This window comes from Pleurodeles waltl, chromosome 4_1, assembly GCF_031143425.1.
Source record: "Pleurodeles waltl isolate 20211129_DDA chromosome 4_1, aPleWal1.hap1.20221129, whole genome shotgun sequence".
NCBI classification, from domain to species: Eukaryota; Metazoa; Chordata; class Amphibia; order Caudata; family Salamandridae; genus Pleurodeles; species Pleurodeles waltl.
Genome location: NC_090442.1, coordinates 337,624,181 through 337,640,260, shown reverse-complemented (window position 1 = coordinate 337,640,260; position 16,080 = coordinate 337,624,181). Strand labels below are relative to the sequence as shown.

The window sequence follows — 16,080 nt, the reverse complement described above, 5'->3', positions numbered from 1 at the left end:
TATGTTTGGCCCACCCATGACGGCCGGACAAACATACATGCACAGTGAAGGGAGTGCACAGTGCACTCCCCTCACTGCTCGTCACCCCATGGCCCCGCCTCTTTCACAAGGAATGGACAATAAATGTAGTGTCCCTTCCTGGTGAAAGGTTTGCAGCTTCTGCTGCTGGGGAGGGGATGGGCGAAGCTCCTCCGCCCACACGGAGGAGCTGCCACTGGATATACATTCTTATTAGTAAAGCCAGCCTTACATGTGAAGAGAAGAAACATTTAAAATAAAAACATGACAAAGTTGATTTGGTAGTGATGTTGGACTTGGGTAATAAAATATGGGAGTCGATGATAATTTGCCTCACAGATCATCCTGTCTTTCGAATTTTATATGTGAAGAATTATATTTTCTTCACTTTCTATTTTGTAAGCAAAGATAAAGATAACACAAAATCTGATTCTGCAGATGTGAAATACGAAATATATGGTCCTTTCTTTATAATACAAGCAGCAAAAATGGAGTAATTGAGTTACCTGTAGTGTACCATGTGACCCGTGAGTGAACGTCATACAGGCATACACTCACACCTGCATCCTGGGGCCAGGAGCAGTGTCAGGAGATCATTAAAGCTATGACCTTAGTTGTGCAGACAGGGTACAGGTCTTGATCTCTTCCAACACTGGTGTCCTGCACCTTCTATTTATGCACCCAGGCTACTGCCATTGTGCAGCTCTACACTGGTAACTAGGATGATAACCTCTATCCCCCCCCCCCCCCCCAGACTGGAAACCCCTGAACCAAAGCTCTTAACCCAACATCCCTCTTGAAAAGTAGTGCCCGCAACACACTGCACCCAAGGCTGTCCTGTGCATCCAGGTGCACCTAACTATCATCACAGGCCCAGCAGGCCTCTGGTCACACTTCAGAGTTGGTCCTACACCAACAGGGCCCACGAAAACAAGCCTCAGAAAAGGCAGTAAGGGGCAATCAAGCATGGCACTCCTGCCCTGCACTGACCCACCCACCATAGCACCCTGCTGAAAAAGGGCCCTCTACCTTCGTGCGTGATGGACCTGCTTGCACACAATGCGCAGACATTGGTAGGGCCAAAGGATTATTTCCCAAAGCTGATAGCAGGGGTCACCTCCGACAACACAGCACACAACCGCAGCACAAGCTTGCCACTCCATCCATCAGGCCTCCACATTATAAAGGCAGCGCAGTAGACATGATGAGTCAAGCGAATCCCGGGGATCGTGCCAACAAGCTACCGCAAACCCCACCAGTGGCCCTCCTTGACCCTCAGAGGTAGGGATGACCATTGCATCCTTTATTTAACATCAGCAGCCCTCTAATCCCCTTCATCAAGCCTCGTGATCCAGCGACTGCAGCCTCGAGAAGGCCCATCTGGATTGACAGACTGACAAACTATTTCAAGTCTACAAAAGAAACTGATGAAGAAACCAAATGGTTGTTGTTGTTACATTACACAGGCACAAAATCTTTCACCACGTCAGGAACCTCCTCAACACAAGAGACAACTCTGACTATGACAGTGCAGTGGCTCACTTGCGGAAACATTTTGACTCCCGAACTAATCCTAACTTCGAGAGACAAAAGTTTGAAAGATGACACAATACGGAGAAGAATCTATTGACATCTTTTAGCAAGGCTGTGTCAACTGGAAAGCACCCATACAAATGATGACCCGCAGGAGGAAGCAAGGGCACCAACTCATACAAAGGTGCAAGTCCAGTGGCTTAAAAAGACAAATCCTGCATTAACCTTGCATTACACTCAACGAAAGTCCTGCTCCAATGACTTTCCCCACAAGTGAGATTAGCAAATGGAACTGGCATTTTCCAAACTCACCCGCCCCATGATGGAACCTCACAACTTCACACCATTCAAAACTGAAGCAGTATCCACCCTTAAATTAGATTCAATTGCACTTCTACCAACATGACAAGGGATGACGGACACCACCACAGATGGTATGTGGACACTGTGGGCTCGACTCACACCATCTATAGGAGTGCCCAGCAAAAGAGAAATTTTGTTCCAACCACCAATAGCCTAACTTTTTAAGGGTACTCAGAGGAAGCTTCTGTGTTGCACCCCATCGAGGGTGAGGCAGGGGCCAGCCCCTACCCAAATGATCCCAGCTGGGATACATCCACCTTGGACACCAAAAATACTGAAGAAGACAATGATGAAATCTTCATCCCTTGCACTAGAGAAAACCAGGATTCTCTATGAAAACCACAAACAACCGGCAGCATCTCTGTAGCTGGGTCAATGCTCCCTGCTATATTCGATACTGGTGCATCAGTGAATGTAATGTGCAAAAGCCATTTTATCACCCTGCAGTCAAGGACACCCCTGACATCCACAAAAGTGAAAATCATTGCCTGTGGTGGAACCAAACCATTTCCCCTCGAAGGTGTCTTTCACAGTCAAGTGTACAATGACAATGTCTCTTACACAGCAATGTTCTTCATTTCATCCAGTGGTGTGGAAACACTACTCAGTTGCTCCATGGCTGTAGAACTGCACCTATTACACTTTGCAGTGGCTATGCGCTCATGGAGCATAGAGCCATTGCTAGTCAAATTCTAGCGTCTATTCCAAGGACTTGGAAATTTTTGAGCCCCAACAATATCACTCCATATCAACACCACGATCTGACCTGTCAATTGCAGACACCACGAAGTCCCTTTTCACCTATGACCTGCAGTTGAAGAAGAATTTCAGAAGCTGGAGGACAGAGTCATACAGAAAGTAGCAGGGCACACCCCTTGGGTGTCCCTGATGGTTATTGCAGGTAAATCTAAACAAATGGGCTGTATAAGTATCTGTGTTTACATACAGACCCCAAACAGAGCTATCAGAAGGGAGTGCCTTTTCATGCCAACAAGCAATGACTTAACCAACGATCTCAATGGGGCCTTCTGATTTTCAAACTTGAACTCCATTTAGGACACTCTCAACTCGAGCTAAGTGAGGAGAGTAGATACTTAACATTCTCAATCCATGTTGGCCTTTGGAGGTATTGCCATGTTCATTTTGGCATCTCTCCAGAGGCAAAGGTCTTTCAAAATGCTATAAAAGAGATGCTCTCAGGACTGGAGGGTGTCCTAAATGCCAGCGATGACATCCTCATCCATGCCCCCACAATTGTGGAACACTGCCAAAGGCAGACAGCACCACTCCAAAAGATTGCTGACATAGACTAATGCTCAATAAAGAAGATGTGATAGTCCCTTCAATGGGAAATGGAATTCTATGGTTACATCTTTGAGGGGAGAGGATCAGAGTGGACCTCGTCAAAGTTGTGGATATCAAAGACGCCGAAACTCCCCAGTTACCATCAGAAGTCAAGGGCTTCCTGGGATTTGCCAATTAATGTGAGAGATTCATCCCCAACTTGGCCACCCCGGTTGGCTTACTTGGAGAGCGAACCAAGACTTCAACTATGTGGACATAGGGACAAAAGAGGAACACAATGCTTTTCAGAATATCTTGTCTGCCACATTGGAGGACACAATGATGGCCGACTTTGATCCAGCAAAAGAATCGGAGCTGGTCATTGATGCCAGCACCTTCAGGCTTGCATAAGTACAGCTGCAGCATAAGTAACTGAGAACAACAGAGAAAAGATGTGTGTACATCAAAAAATAATTGCTGGTGGTGCACTCATTTTCATCTCTACCTGTAGGGGCACACTTTTTTAAAGTGACAACTGACCACAAATCCCTGGTTCCACTGTTCACCAGTACAGCACCTTACCACACTCCCCAAAATAGAAAAATAGATAGTGCTGCTCCAAAAGTATCACAGAGAGAACTAGTTTTCACTGGGCAACATGCCTAGATGCACAAACACAAGACTACTTTTCTCAACACCCCAGAAAATTGGACAGCAGAAAACACGACAGTGCTGCAGAAGCAGATGAGTACATGTCATGGGTCGTGTCAGTGAACTGTCTGTGATCAGAAGGGTTTGGTGAAATGTCAGAAAAAACAAAAACAGGCTCTTGCCTCCAATGGGCCAGCGTGGCAGTCAGCCTGAATAAGTGCAAGGACTGGTTTGAATAACCATGATGCCACAAGCAACCTTGAACTCAGAGTCCTCTGGCGTGTGCAAGATGAACTGAGTTTCACCAATGATGGAGTTCTGCCATGGGGAAATTGCATAGTTATACCCAGAACCCTCTGGCAGAAATCTCTGCAGCTAGCCCACGTGGGGCAAACATAGGGTGAGGAAAACCAAAACAAGACTATGCAATAAGTTGTGGTTTCCCACTTGACGAAATCCCACATGGTCCATCATGAATGTCAACACACCTTGACGCTCCGGCTAGCCAAGAAAGGAGGTAAAAGAAAAACATACAAACCAGCAATTCCTGGAGAGCCACGGAATGAGACATAGGTGTGGAAGACTAGGTTCTGGTAAGCAACCACTAAAACAGAATCAAGTTTGTGCTCTCGTATGGAAAAAATACCTCTCCTTGTCATCCAAAGTCAAGGCACTATGGTCACTGTGGGCAACAGTAGTGATTAGGTCACCAGGAATGTGTCCGCTTTCAGAAAGTGGAATGGGGAACATCTAGAAGACAGGTCGACCACCTAGAAGGAGTACCTATAACAGCTATGGATACTCTGCAAGCCATGGGCAGACTGGGCGGGAGGTATGATTCGTGGTGACCTCGTGGTGCCTGGCCACTTCCTGTTGTACACACTGACCGTACTTTTCTAGCAAGTGTCCTTGTCTGGTGGCTCCGAAGCAGTACAGGATATATGTTGTATGGTTCAGTAGCTGTAAGGAAATGCCTCCTTGGCATGGTTGCCCCCTGACTTTTTGCCTTTGCTGATGCTATGTTTACAATTGAAAGTGTGCTGAGGCCTGCTAACCAGGCCCCAACACCAGTGTTCTTTCCCTAACCTGTACTTTTGTATCCACAATTGGCAGACCCTGGCATCCAGATAGGTCCCTTGTAACTGGTACTTCTAGTACCAAGGGCCCTGCTGCCAAGGAAGGTCTCTAAGGGCTGCAGCATGTCTTATGCCACCCTGGAGACCTCTCACTCAGCACAGACACACTGCTTGCCAGCTTGTGTGTGCTAGTGAGGACAAAACGAGTAAGTCGACAGGGCACTCCCCTCAGGGTGCCATGCCAGCCTCTCACTGCCTATGCAGTATAGGTAAGACACCCCTCTAGCAGGCCTTACAGCCCTAAGGCAGGGTGCACTATACCATAGGTGAGGGTACCAGTGCATGAGCATGGTACCCCTACAGTGTCTAAACAAAACCTTAGACATTGTAAGTGCAGGGTAGCCATCAGAGTATATGGTCTGGGAGTCTGTCAAACACGAACTCCACAGCACCATAATGGCTACACTGAAAACTGGGAAGTTTGGTATCAAACTTCTCAGCACAATAAATGCACACTGATGCCAGTGTACATTTTATTGTAAAATACACCACAGAGGGCACCTTAGAGGTGCCCCCTGAAACTTAACCGACTATCTGTGTAGGCTGACTAGTTTTAGCAGCCTGCCACAAACCGAGACATGTTGCTGGCCCCATGGGGAGAGTGCCTTTGTCACTCTGAGGCCAGTAACAAAGCCTGCACTGGGTGGAGATGCTAACACCTCTCCCAGGCAGGAATTGTCACACCTGGCGGTGAGCCTCAAAGGCTCACCTCCTTTGTGCCAACCCAGCAGGACACTCCAGCTAGTGGAGTTGCCCGCCCCCTCCGGCCAGGCCCCACTTTTGGCGGCAAGGCCGGAGAAAATAATGAGAATAACAAGGAGGAGTCACTGGCCAGTCAGGACAGCCCCTAAGGTGTCCTGAGCTGAGGTGACTCTAACTTTTAGAAATCCTCCATCTTGCAGATGGAGGATTCCCCCAATAGGGTTAGGATTGTGACCCCCTCCCCTTGGGAGGAGGCACAAAGAGGGTGTACCCACCCTCAGGGCTAGTAGCCATTGGCTACTAACCCCCCAGACCTAAACACGCCCTTAAATTTAGTATTTAAGGGCTACCCTGAACCCTAGAAAATTAGATTCCTGCAACTACAAGAAGAAGGACTGCCTAGCTGAAAAACCCCTGCAGAGGAAGACCAGAAGACGACAACTGCCTTGGCTCCAGAAACTCACCGGCCTGTCTCCTGCCTTCCAAAGATCCTGCTCCAGCGACGCCTTCCAAAGGGACCAGCGACCTCGACATCCTCTGAGGACTGCCCCTGCTTCGAAAAGACAAGAAACTCCCGAGGACAGCGGACCTGCTCCAAAGAAAAGCTGCAACTTTGTTTCCAGCAGCTTTAAAGAACCCTGCAAGCTCCCCGCAAAAGGCGTGAGACTTGCAACACTGCACCCGGCGACCCCGACTCGGTTGGTGGCGATCCAACACCTCAGGAGGGACCCCCGGACTACTCTAAGACTGTGAGTACAAAAACCTGTCCCCCCTGAGTCCCCACAGCGCCGCCTGCAGAGGGAATCCCGAGGCTTCCCCTGACCGCGACTCTTTGAAACCAAAGTCCCGACACCTGGGAGAGACCCTGCACCCGCAGCCCCCAGGACCTGAAGGACCGGACTTTCACTGGAGGAGTGACCCCCAGGAGTCCCTCTCCCTTGCCCAAGTGGAGGTTTCCCCGAGGAACCCCCCCCTTGCCTGCCTGCAGCGCTGAAGAGATCCCTAGATCTCCCATTGACTTCCATTACAAACCCGACGCTTGTTTCTACACTGCACCCGGCCGCCCCCGCGCTGCTGAGGGTGAAATTTCTGTGTGGGCTTGTGTCCCCCCCGGTGCCCTACAAAACCCCCCTGGTCTGCCCTCCGAAGACGCGGGTACTTACCTGCAAGCAGACCGGAACCGGGGCACCCCCTTCTCTCCATTCTAGCCTATGTGTTTTGGGCACCACTTTGAACTCTGCACCTGACCGGCCCTGAGCTGCTGGTGTGGTGACTTTGGGGTTGCTCTGAACCCCCAACGGTGGGCTACCTTGGACCAAGAACTGAACCCTGTAAGTGTCTTACTTACCTGGTAAAACTAACAAATACTTACCTCCCCTAGGAACTGTGAAAATTGCACTAAGTGTCCACTTTTAAAACAGCTATTTGTGAATAACTTGAAAAGTATACATGCAATTTTGATGATTTGAAGTTCCTAAAGTACTTACCTGCAATACCTTTCGAATGAGATATTACATGTAGAATTTGAACCTGTGGTTCTTAAAATAAACTAAGAAAAGATATTTTTCTATATAAAAACCTATTGGCTGGATTTGTCTCTGAGTGTGTGTACCTCATTTATTGTCTATGTGTATGTACAACAAATGCTTAACACTACTCCTTGGATAAGCCTACTGCTCGACCACACTACCACAAAATAGAGCATTAGTATTATCTATTTTTACCACTATTTTACCTCTAAGGGGAACCCTTGGACTCTGTGCATGCTATTCCTTACTTTGAAATAGCACATACAGAGCCAACTTCCTACATTGGTGGATCAGCGGTGGGGTACAAGACTTTGCATTTGCTGGACTACTCAGCCAATACCTGATCACACGACAAATTCCAAAATTGTCATTAGAAATTGATTTTTGCAATTTGAAAAGTTTTCTAAATTCTTAAAAGACCTGCTAGGGCCTTGTGTTAGATCCTGTTTAGCATTTCTTTTAGAGTTTAAAAGTTTGGTAAAAGTTTGAATTAGATTCTAGAACCAGTTTTAGTTTCTTAAAAAGTATTCCAACTTTTAGAAGCATAATGTCTAGCACAGATGTGAATGTGGTGGAACTCGACACCACACCTTACCTCCATCTACAGATGAGAGAGCTAAGGTCACTCTGTAAACTAAAGAAAATAGCAATGGGCCCCAAACCTACCAAAGTACAGCTCCAGGAGCTTTTGGCAGAGTTTGAAAAGGCCAACCCCTCTGAGGATGGCAACTCAGAGGATGAAGATAGTGACTTGGAGGGAAATTCCCCCCCTCCAGTCCTACTTAGGGAGAGCAGGGCTTCTCAAGCCCTGACTCCACAAATAATAGTCAGAGATGCTGGCTCCCTCACAGGAGGGACCAACAACTCTGAAATCACTGAGGATAACCCCAGTGAAGAGGACATCCAGTTAGCCAGGATGGCCAAAAGATTGGCTTTGGAAAGACAGATCCTAGCCATAGAGAGGGAAAGACAAGAGATGGGCCTAGGACCCATCAATGGTGGCAGCAACATAAATAGGGTCAGAGATTCTCCTGACATGTTGAAAATCCCCAAAGGGATTGTAACTAAATATGAAGATGGTGATGACATCACCAAATGGTTCACAGCTTTTGAGAGGGCTTGTGTAACCAGAAAAGTGAACAGATCTCACTGGGGTGCTCTCCTTTGGGAAATGTTCACTGGAAAGTGTAGGGATAGACTCCTCACACTCTCTGGAAAAGATGCAGAATCTTATGACCTCATGAAGGGTACCCTGATTGAGGGCTTTGGATTCTCCACTGAGGAGTACAGGATTAGGTTCAGGGGGGCTCAAAAATCCTCGAGCCAGACCTGGGTTGACTTTGTTGACTACTCAGTGAAAACACTAGATGGTTGGATTCAAGGCAGTGGTGTAAATAATTATGATGGGCTGTACAATTTATTTGTGAAAGAACACCTGTTAAGTAATTGTTTCAATGATAAACTGCATCAGCATCTGGTAGACCTAGGACCAATTTCTCCCCAAGAATTGGGAAAGAAGGCGGACCATTGGGTCAAGACAAGGGTGTCCAAGACTTCAACAGGGGGTGACCAAAAGAAAGGGGTCACAAAGACTCCCCAGCAGAAGGGTGATGAGACAACCAAAACTAAAAATAGTAAAGAGTCTTCTACAGGCCCCCAAAAACCTGCACAGGAGGGTGGGCCCAGAGCCTCTTCACAAAACAATGGGTACAAGGGTAAAAACTTTGATCCCAAAAAGGCCTGGTGTCATAGCTGTAAACAGCATGGACACCAAACTGGAGACAAGGCCTGTCCCAAGAAAAGTTCCACTCCAAACTCCAATCCAGGTAACACTGGAATGGCTAGTCTCCAAGTGGGATCAACAGTGTGCCCAGAGCAAATCAGGGTCCACACTGAAGCTACTCTAGTCTCTGAGGGTGGGGTGGATTTAGCCACACTAGCTGCCTGGCCGCCTAACATGCAAAAATACAGGCAGCAGCTCTTTATTAATGGGACAAGTGTAGAGGGCCTGAGGGATACAGGTGCCAGTGTCACCATGGTGACAGAGAAACTGGTTTCCCCTGGCCAATACCTGACTGGAAAAACTTATACAGTCACCAATGCTGACAATCAAACTAAAGCACATCCCATGGCAATGGTAACTTTAGAATGGGGAGGGGTCAATGGCCTGAAGCAGGTGGTGGTCTCCTCAAATATCCCAGTGGACTGTCTGCTTGGAAATGACCTGGAGTCCTCAGCATGGGCTGAGGTAGAGCTAAAAACCCATGCAGCAATGCTGGGTATCCCTGAACTGGTGTGTGTGAAAACAAGAGCACAGTGCAAGGCACAGGGTGAAAAAGTAGAGCTGGAGTCTGGAAAAATGGCCCAGCCTACCAAGAGAACAGGAAAGTCAGTTGGGAAACCAACTGCAACACAGCAAAAGAAAGGGAACCTCTCTTCTCAGGAAGAAGTTCTGCCCTCTGAGGGAACTGAGCCTTTGGAGCTTGAACCTTATCAGGTTGAGCTCTTGGGCCCAGGGGGACCCTCAAGGGAGGAGCTGTGTAAGGGACAAGAAACCTGTCCCTCTCTTGAAGGCCTTAGGCAGCAAGCTGCTGAAGAGTCCAAAGGCAAGAAAAATGGAACACATAGGGTCTATTGGGAAGATGGGCTCCTGTACACTGAGGCCAGAGACCCCAAACCTGGTGCCACTAGGAGAGTGGTAGTGCCTCAGCTGTTCAGAGAGTTCATCCTAACATTGGCCCATGACATTCCCCTTGCTGGACATTTGGGACAAACCAAGACGTGGGAGAGGTTAGTCAACCACTTCTACTGGCCCAATATGTCCAACATGGTTAAGGAGTTTTGCCTCTCCTGCCCCACCTGTCAAGCCAGTGGTAAGACAGGTGGGCATCCAAAGGCCCCCCTCATTCCACTTCCAGTGGTGGGGGTGCCCTTTGAAAGAGTGGGTGTGGACATAGTTGGTCCACTAGAACCTCCCACAGCCTCAGGAAATATGTATATCCTGGTAGTAGTGGATCATGCTACCAGGTATCCTGAAGCTATTCCCCTTAGGTCGACTACTGCCCCTGCAGTAGCCAAGGCCCTCATTGGTATCTTTACCAGAGTGGGTTTCCCTAAGGAGGTGGTGTCTGACAGAGGTACCAACTTCATGTCAGCATACCTAAAGCACATGTGGAATGAGTGTGGAGTGACTTATAAATTCACTACACCTTACCATCCACAAACTAATGGCTTAGTTGAGAGATTCAACAAGACATTAAAGGGCATGATCATGGGGCTCCCAGAAAAACTCAAAAGGAGATGGGATGTCCTCCTGCCATGTCTGCTTTTCGCTTACAGGGAGGTACCACAGAAGGGAGTAGGGTTCTCACCCTTTGAACTTCTGTTTGGTCATCCTGTAAGGGGACCACTTGCCCTTGTTAAAGAAGGCTGGGAGAGACCTCTCCATGAGCCTAAACAGGACATAGTGGACTATGTACTTGGCCTTCGCTCTAGAATGGCAGAGTACATGGAAAAGGCAACCAAAAACCTTGAGGCCAGCCAACAACTCCAGAAGTTTTGGTATGACCAAAAGGCTGCACTGGTTGAGTTCCAACCAGGGCAGAAAGTCTGGGTTCTGGAGCCTGTGGCTCCCAGGGCACTCCAGGACGGATGGAGTGGCCCTTACCCAGTGCTAGAGAGGAAGAGTCAGGTCACCTACCTGGTGGACCTGGGCACAAGCAGGAGCCCCAAAAGGGTGATCCATGTAAACCGCCTTAAGCTCTTCCACGACAGGGCTGATGTCAATCTGTTGATGGTAACAGATGAGGATCAGGAGGCAGAGAGTGAACCTCTCCCTGATCTTCTGTCATCAGACCCAAAAGATGGTACAGTAGATGGAGTGATCTACTCAGACACCCTCTCTGGCCAACAGCAAGCTGATTGTAGGAGAGTCCTACAACAGTTTCCTGAACTCTTCTCCTTAACCCCTGGTCAGACACACCTGTGTACCCATGATGTGGACACAGGAGACAGCATGCCTGTCAAGAACAAAATCTTTAGACAGTCTGACCATGTTAAGGAAAGCATCAAGATGGAAGTCCACAAGATGCTGGAATTGGGAGTAATTGAGCGCTCTGACAGCCCCTGGGCTAGCCCAGTGGTCTTAGTCCCCAAACCTCACACCAAAGATGGAAAGAAAGAGATGAGGTTTTGCGTGGACTACAGAGGGCTCAACTCTGTCACCAAGACAGATGCCCATCCAATTCCAAGAGCTGATGAGCTCATTGATAAGTTAGGTGCTGCCAAATTTCTAAGTACCTTTGACTTGACAGCAGGGTACTGGCAAATAAAAATGGCACCTGGAGCAAAAGAAAAGACAGCATTCTCCACACCTGATGGGCATTATCAGTTTACTGTTATGCCCTTTGGTTTAAAGAATGCCCCTGCCACCTTCCAAAGGTTGGTGAATCAAGTCCTTGCTGGCTTGGAGTCCTTTAGCACAGCTTATCTTGATGATATTGCTGTCTTTAGCTCCACCTGGCAGGATCACCTGGTCCACCTGAGGAAGGTTTTGAAGGCTCTGCAATCTGCAGGCCTCTCTATCAAGGCATCCAAATGCCAGATAGGGCAGGGAACTGTGGTTTACTTGGGCCACCTTGTAGGTGGAGGCCAAGTTCAGCCACTCCAACCCAAGATCCAGACTATTCTGGACTGGGTAGCTCCAAAAACCCAGACTCAAGTCAGGGCATTCCTTGGCTTGACTGGGTACTACAGGAGGTTTGTGAAGGGATATGGATCCATTGTGACAGCCCTCACTGAGCTCACCTCCAAGAAAATGCCCAAGAAAGTGAACTGGACTGTGGACTGCCAACAGGCCTTTGACACCCTGAAACAAGCAATGTGCTCAGCACCAGTTCTCAAAGCTCCAGATTATTCTAAGCAGTTCATTGTGCAGACTGATGCCTCTGAACATGGGATAGGGGCAGTTTTGTCCCAAACAAATGATGATGGCCTTGACCAGCCTGTTGCTTTCATTAGCAGGAGGTTACTCCCCAGGGAGCAGCGTTGGAGTGCCATTGAGAGGGAGGCCTTTGCTGTGGTTTGGTCCCTGAAGAAGCTGAGACCATACCTCTTTGGGACTCACTTCCTAGTTCAAACTGACCACAGACCTCTCAAATGGCTGATGCAAATGAAAGGTGAAAATCCTAAACTGTTGAGGTGGTCCATCTCCCTACAGGGAATGGACTTTATAGTGGAACACAGACCTGGGACTGCCCATGCCAATGCAGATGGCCTTTCCAGGTTCTTCCACTTAGAAAATGAAGACTCTCTTGGGAAAGGTTAGTCTCATCCTCTTTCGTTTGGGGGGGGGTTGTGTAAGGAAATGCCTCCTTGGCATGGTTGCCCCCTGACTTTTTGCCTTTGCTGATGCTATGTTTACAATTGAAAGTGTGCTGAGGCCTGCTAACCAGGCCCCAGCACCAGTGTTCTTTCCCTAACCTGTACTTTTGTATCCACAATTGGCAGACCCTGGCATCCAGATAGGTCCCTTGTAACTGGTACTTCTAGTACCAAGGGCCCTGCTGCCAAGGAAGGTCTCTAAGGGCTGCAGCATGTCTTATGCCACCCTGGAGACCTCTCACTCAGCACAGACACACTGCTTGCCAGCTTGTGTGTGCTAGTGAGGACAAAACGAGTAAGTCGACATGGCACTCCCCTCAGGGTGCCATGCCAGCCTCTCACTGCCTATGCAGTATAGGTAAGACACCCCTCTAGCAGGCCTTACAGCCCTAAGGCAGGGTGCACTATACCATAGGTGAGGGTACCAGTGCATGAGCATGGTACCCCTACAGTGTCTAAACAAAACCTTAGACATTGTAAGTGCAGGGTAGCCATCAGAGTATATGGTCTGGGAGTCTGTCAAACACGAACTCCACAGCACCATAATGGCTACACTGAAAACTGGGAAGTTTGGTATCAAACTTCTCAGCACAATAAATGCACACTGATGCCAGTGTACATTTTATTGTAAAATACACCACAGAGGGCACCTTAGAGGTGCCCCCTGAAACTTAACCGACTATCTGTGTAGGCTGACTAGTTTTAGCAGCCTGCCACAAACCGAGACATGTTGCTGGCCCCATGGGGAGAGTGCCTTTGTCACTCTGAGGCCAGTAACAAAGCCTGCACTGGGTGGAGATGCTAACACCTCTCCCAGGCAGGAATTGTCACACCTGGCGGTGAGCCTCAAAGGCTCACCTCCTTTGTGCCAACCCAGCAGGACACTCCAGCTAGTGGAGTTGCCCGCCCCCTCCGGCCAGGCCCCACTTTTGGCGGCAAGGCCGGAGAAAATAATGAGAATAACAAGGAGGAGTCACTGGCCAGTCAGGACAGCCCCTAAGGTGTCCTGAGCTGAGGTGACTCTAACTTTTAGAAATCCTCCATCTTGCAGATGGAGGATTCCCCCAATAGGGTTAGGATTGTGACCCCCTCCCCTTGGGAGGAGGCACAAAGAGGGTGTACCCACCCTCAGGGCTAGTAGCCATTGGCTACTAACCCCCCAGACCTAAACACGCCCTTAAATTTAGTATTTAAGGGCTACCCTGAACCCTAGAAAATTAGATTCCTGCAACTACAAGAAGAAGGACTGCCTAGCTGAAAAACCCCTGCAGAGGAAGACCAGAAGACGACAACTGCCTTGGCTCCAGAAACTCACCGGCCTGTCTCCTGCCTTCCAAAGATCCTGCTCCAGCGACGCCTTCCAAAGGGACCAGCGACCTCGACATCCTCTGAGGACTGCCCCTGCTTCGAAAAGACAAGAAACTCCCGAGGACAGCGGACCTGCTCCAAAGAAAAGCTGCAACTTTGTTTCCAGCAGCTTTAAAGAACCCTGCAAGCTCCCCGCAAAAGGCGTGAGACTTGCAACACTGCACCCGGCGACCCCGACTCGGTTGGTGGCGATCCAACACCTCAGGAGGGACCCCCGGACTACTCTAAGACTGTGAGTACAAAAACCTGTCCCCCCTGAGTCCCCACAGCGCCGCCTGCAGAGGGAATCCCGAGGCTTCCCCTGACCGCGACTCTTTGAAACCAAAGTCCCGACACCTGGGAGAGACCCTGCACCCGCAGCCCCCAGGACCTGAAGGACCGGACTTTCACTGGAGGAGTGACCCCCAGGAGTCCCTCTCCCTTGCCCAAGTGGAGGTTTCCCCGAGGAACCCCCCCCTTGCCTGCCTGCAGCGCTGAAGAGATCCCTAGATCTCCCATTGACTTCCATTACAAACCCGACGCTTGTTTCTACACTGCACCCGGCCGCCCCCGCGCTGCTGAGGGTGAAATTTCTGTGTGGGCTTGTGTCCCCCCCGGTGCCCTACAAAACCCCCCTGGTCTGCCCTCCGAAGACGCGGGTACTTACCTGCAAGCAGACCGGAACCGGGGCACCCCCTTCTCTCCATTCTAGCCTATGTGTTTTGGGCACCACTTTGAACTCTGCACCTGACCGGCCCTGAGCTGCTGGTGTGGTGACTTTGGGGTTGCTCTGAACCCCCAACGGTGGGCTACCTTGGACCAAGAACTGAACCCTGTAAGTGTCTTACTTACCTGGTAAAACTAACAAATACTTACCTCCCCTAGGAACTGTGAAAATTGCACTAAGTGTCCACTTTTAAAACAGCTATTTGTGAATAACTTGAAAAGTATACATGCAATTTTGATGATTTGAAGTTCCTAAAGTACTTACCTGCAATACCTTTCGAATGAGATATTACATGTAGAATTTGAACCTGTGGTTCTTAAAATAAACTAAGAAAAGATATTTTTCTATATAAAAACCTATTGGCTGGATTTGTCTCTGAGTGTGTGTACCTCATTTATTGTCTATGTGTATGTACAACAAATGCTTAACACTACTCCTTGGATAAGCCTACTGCTCGACCACACTACCACAAAATAGAGCATTAGTATTATCTATTTTTACCACTATTTTACCTCTAAGGGGAACCCTTGGACTCTGTGCATGCTATTCCTTACTTTGAAATAGCACATACAGAGCCAACTTCCTACAGTAGCCCATGTTTAATATTTGATTACTTTGTTCCATTAAGGTATTTTAGTGTGTGAATGGAGTCTATTTCAGAAATGCTAAGAAATCATCCATGCTTCAAGACCACCAGCTCTTACCTCAGTCATATCAGGAAACAGTAGTTAAACGTTAAGCGCAACTAAATAAATAATTAACTGCAACAACGTGTAGCTTTATTTGTAGAAGAAAGTTCTCTGAACTGACTACGAGGTGACGTTATAACGTGTTTGGAGGTATAAAATAAATAACTTGAAATCTGTGGTTTCAGAAGGATGATATCCGTTGAGCATACTACGATTTGATTCTAAGGGCGAGAGTTTTGGAGCTCACACACGTGACTGAACGTTTAAAAGGCTGAGCCGGACACTCATGCAGTTATACAGAGATAATATGTGTATTTGTCCCTAATAGCATTAAAGAAAGAATTTCTCAGGATGATCGCAGGAAGGGCTACAATGGGGCTTCCGTAATCCTTTCAGCGTATAATGTTGTGATTTAAACAGGAAATGTGGCCCGCACCTTTCTCTTCTGCCCTAGACTCTTGTCCAAACTCAGTCAAACTGAGAGAGAATCCCGCTGATCCCTGCGGTGCACTGAGAACAGGGAGCTCACACACAGATCCACGCATCACCATGGGGGTTTCCACAAGCGGGAAGTACAATTCATTTCTGACTAAATTATAATAAATATGTTATAAAGGTACATCTGTTGTTGAGAATAACATTAAAACGTGTTCAAGTGGCTTCTGCTGTTTCAAAATAAATTACAGAACTTAATTTACCCAAAGTAATGGTTCTCCATT

The 16,080-nt window shown here is 48.2% G+C and overlaps 1 protein-coding gene across 4 annotated transcripts in view; it reads right to left on the bottom strand.

The window, feature by feature from the left end:
• The window catches only part of PTPRO (protein tyrosine phosphatase receptor type O), an 814,046-nt gene that overhangs the window by 45,133 nt on the left and 752,833 nt on the right, over positions 1-16,080 (bottom strand). The gene's annotated exons all lie outside the window — the stretch shown is intronic.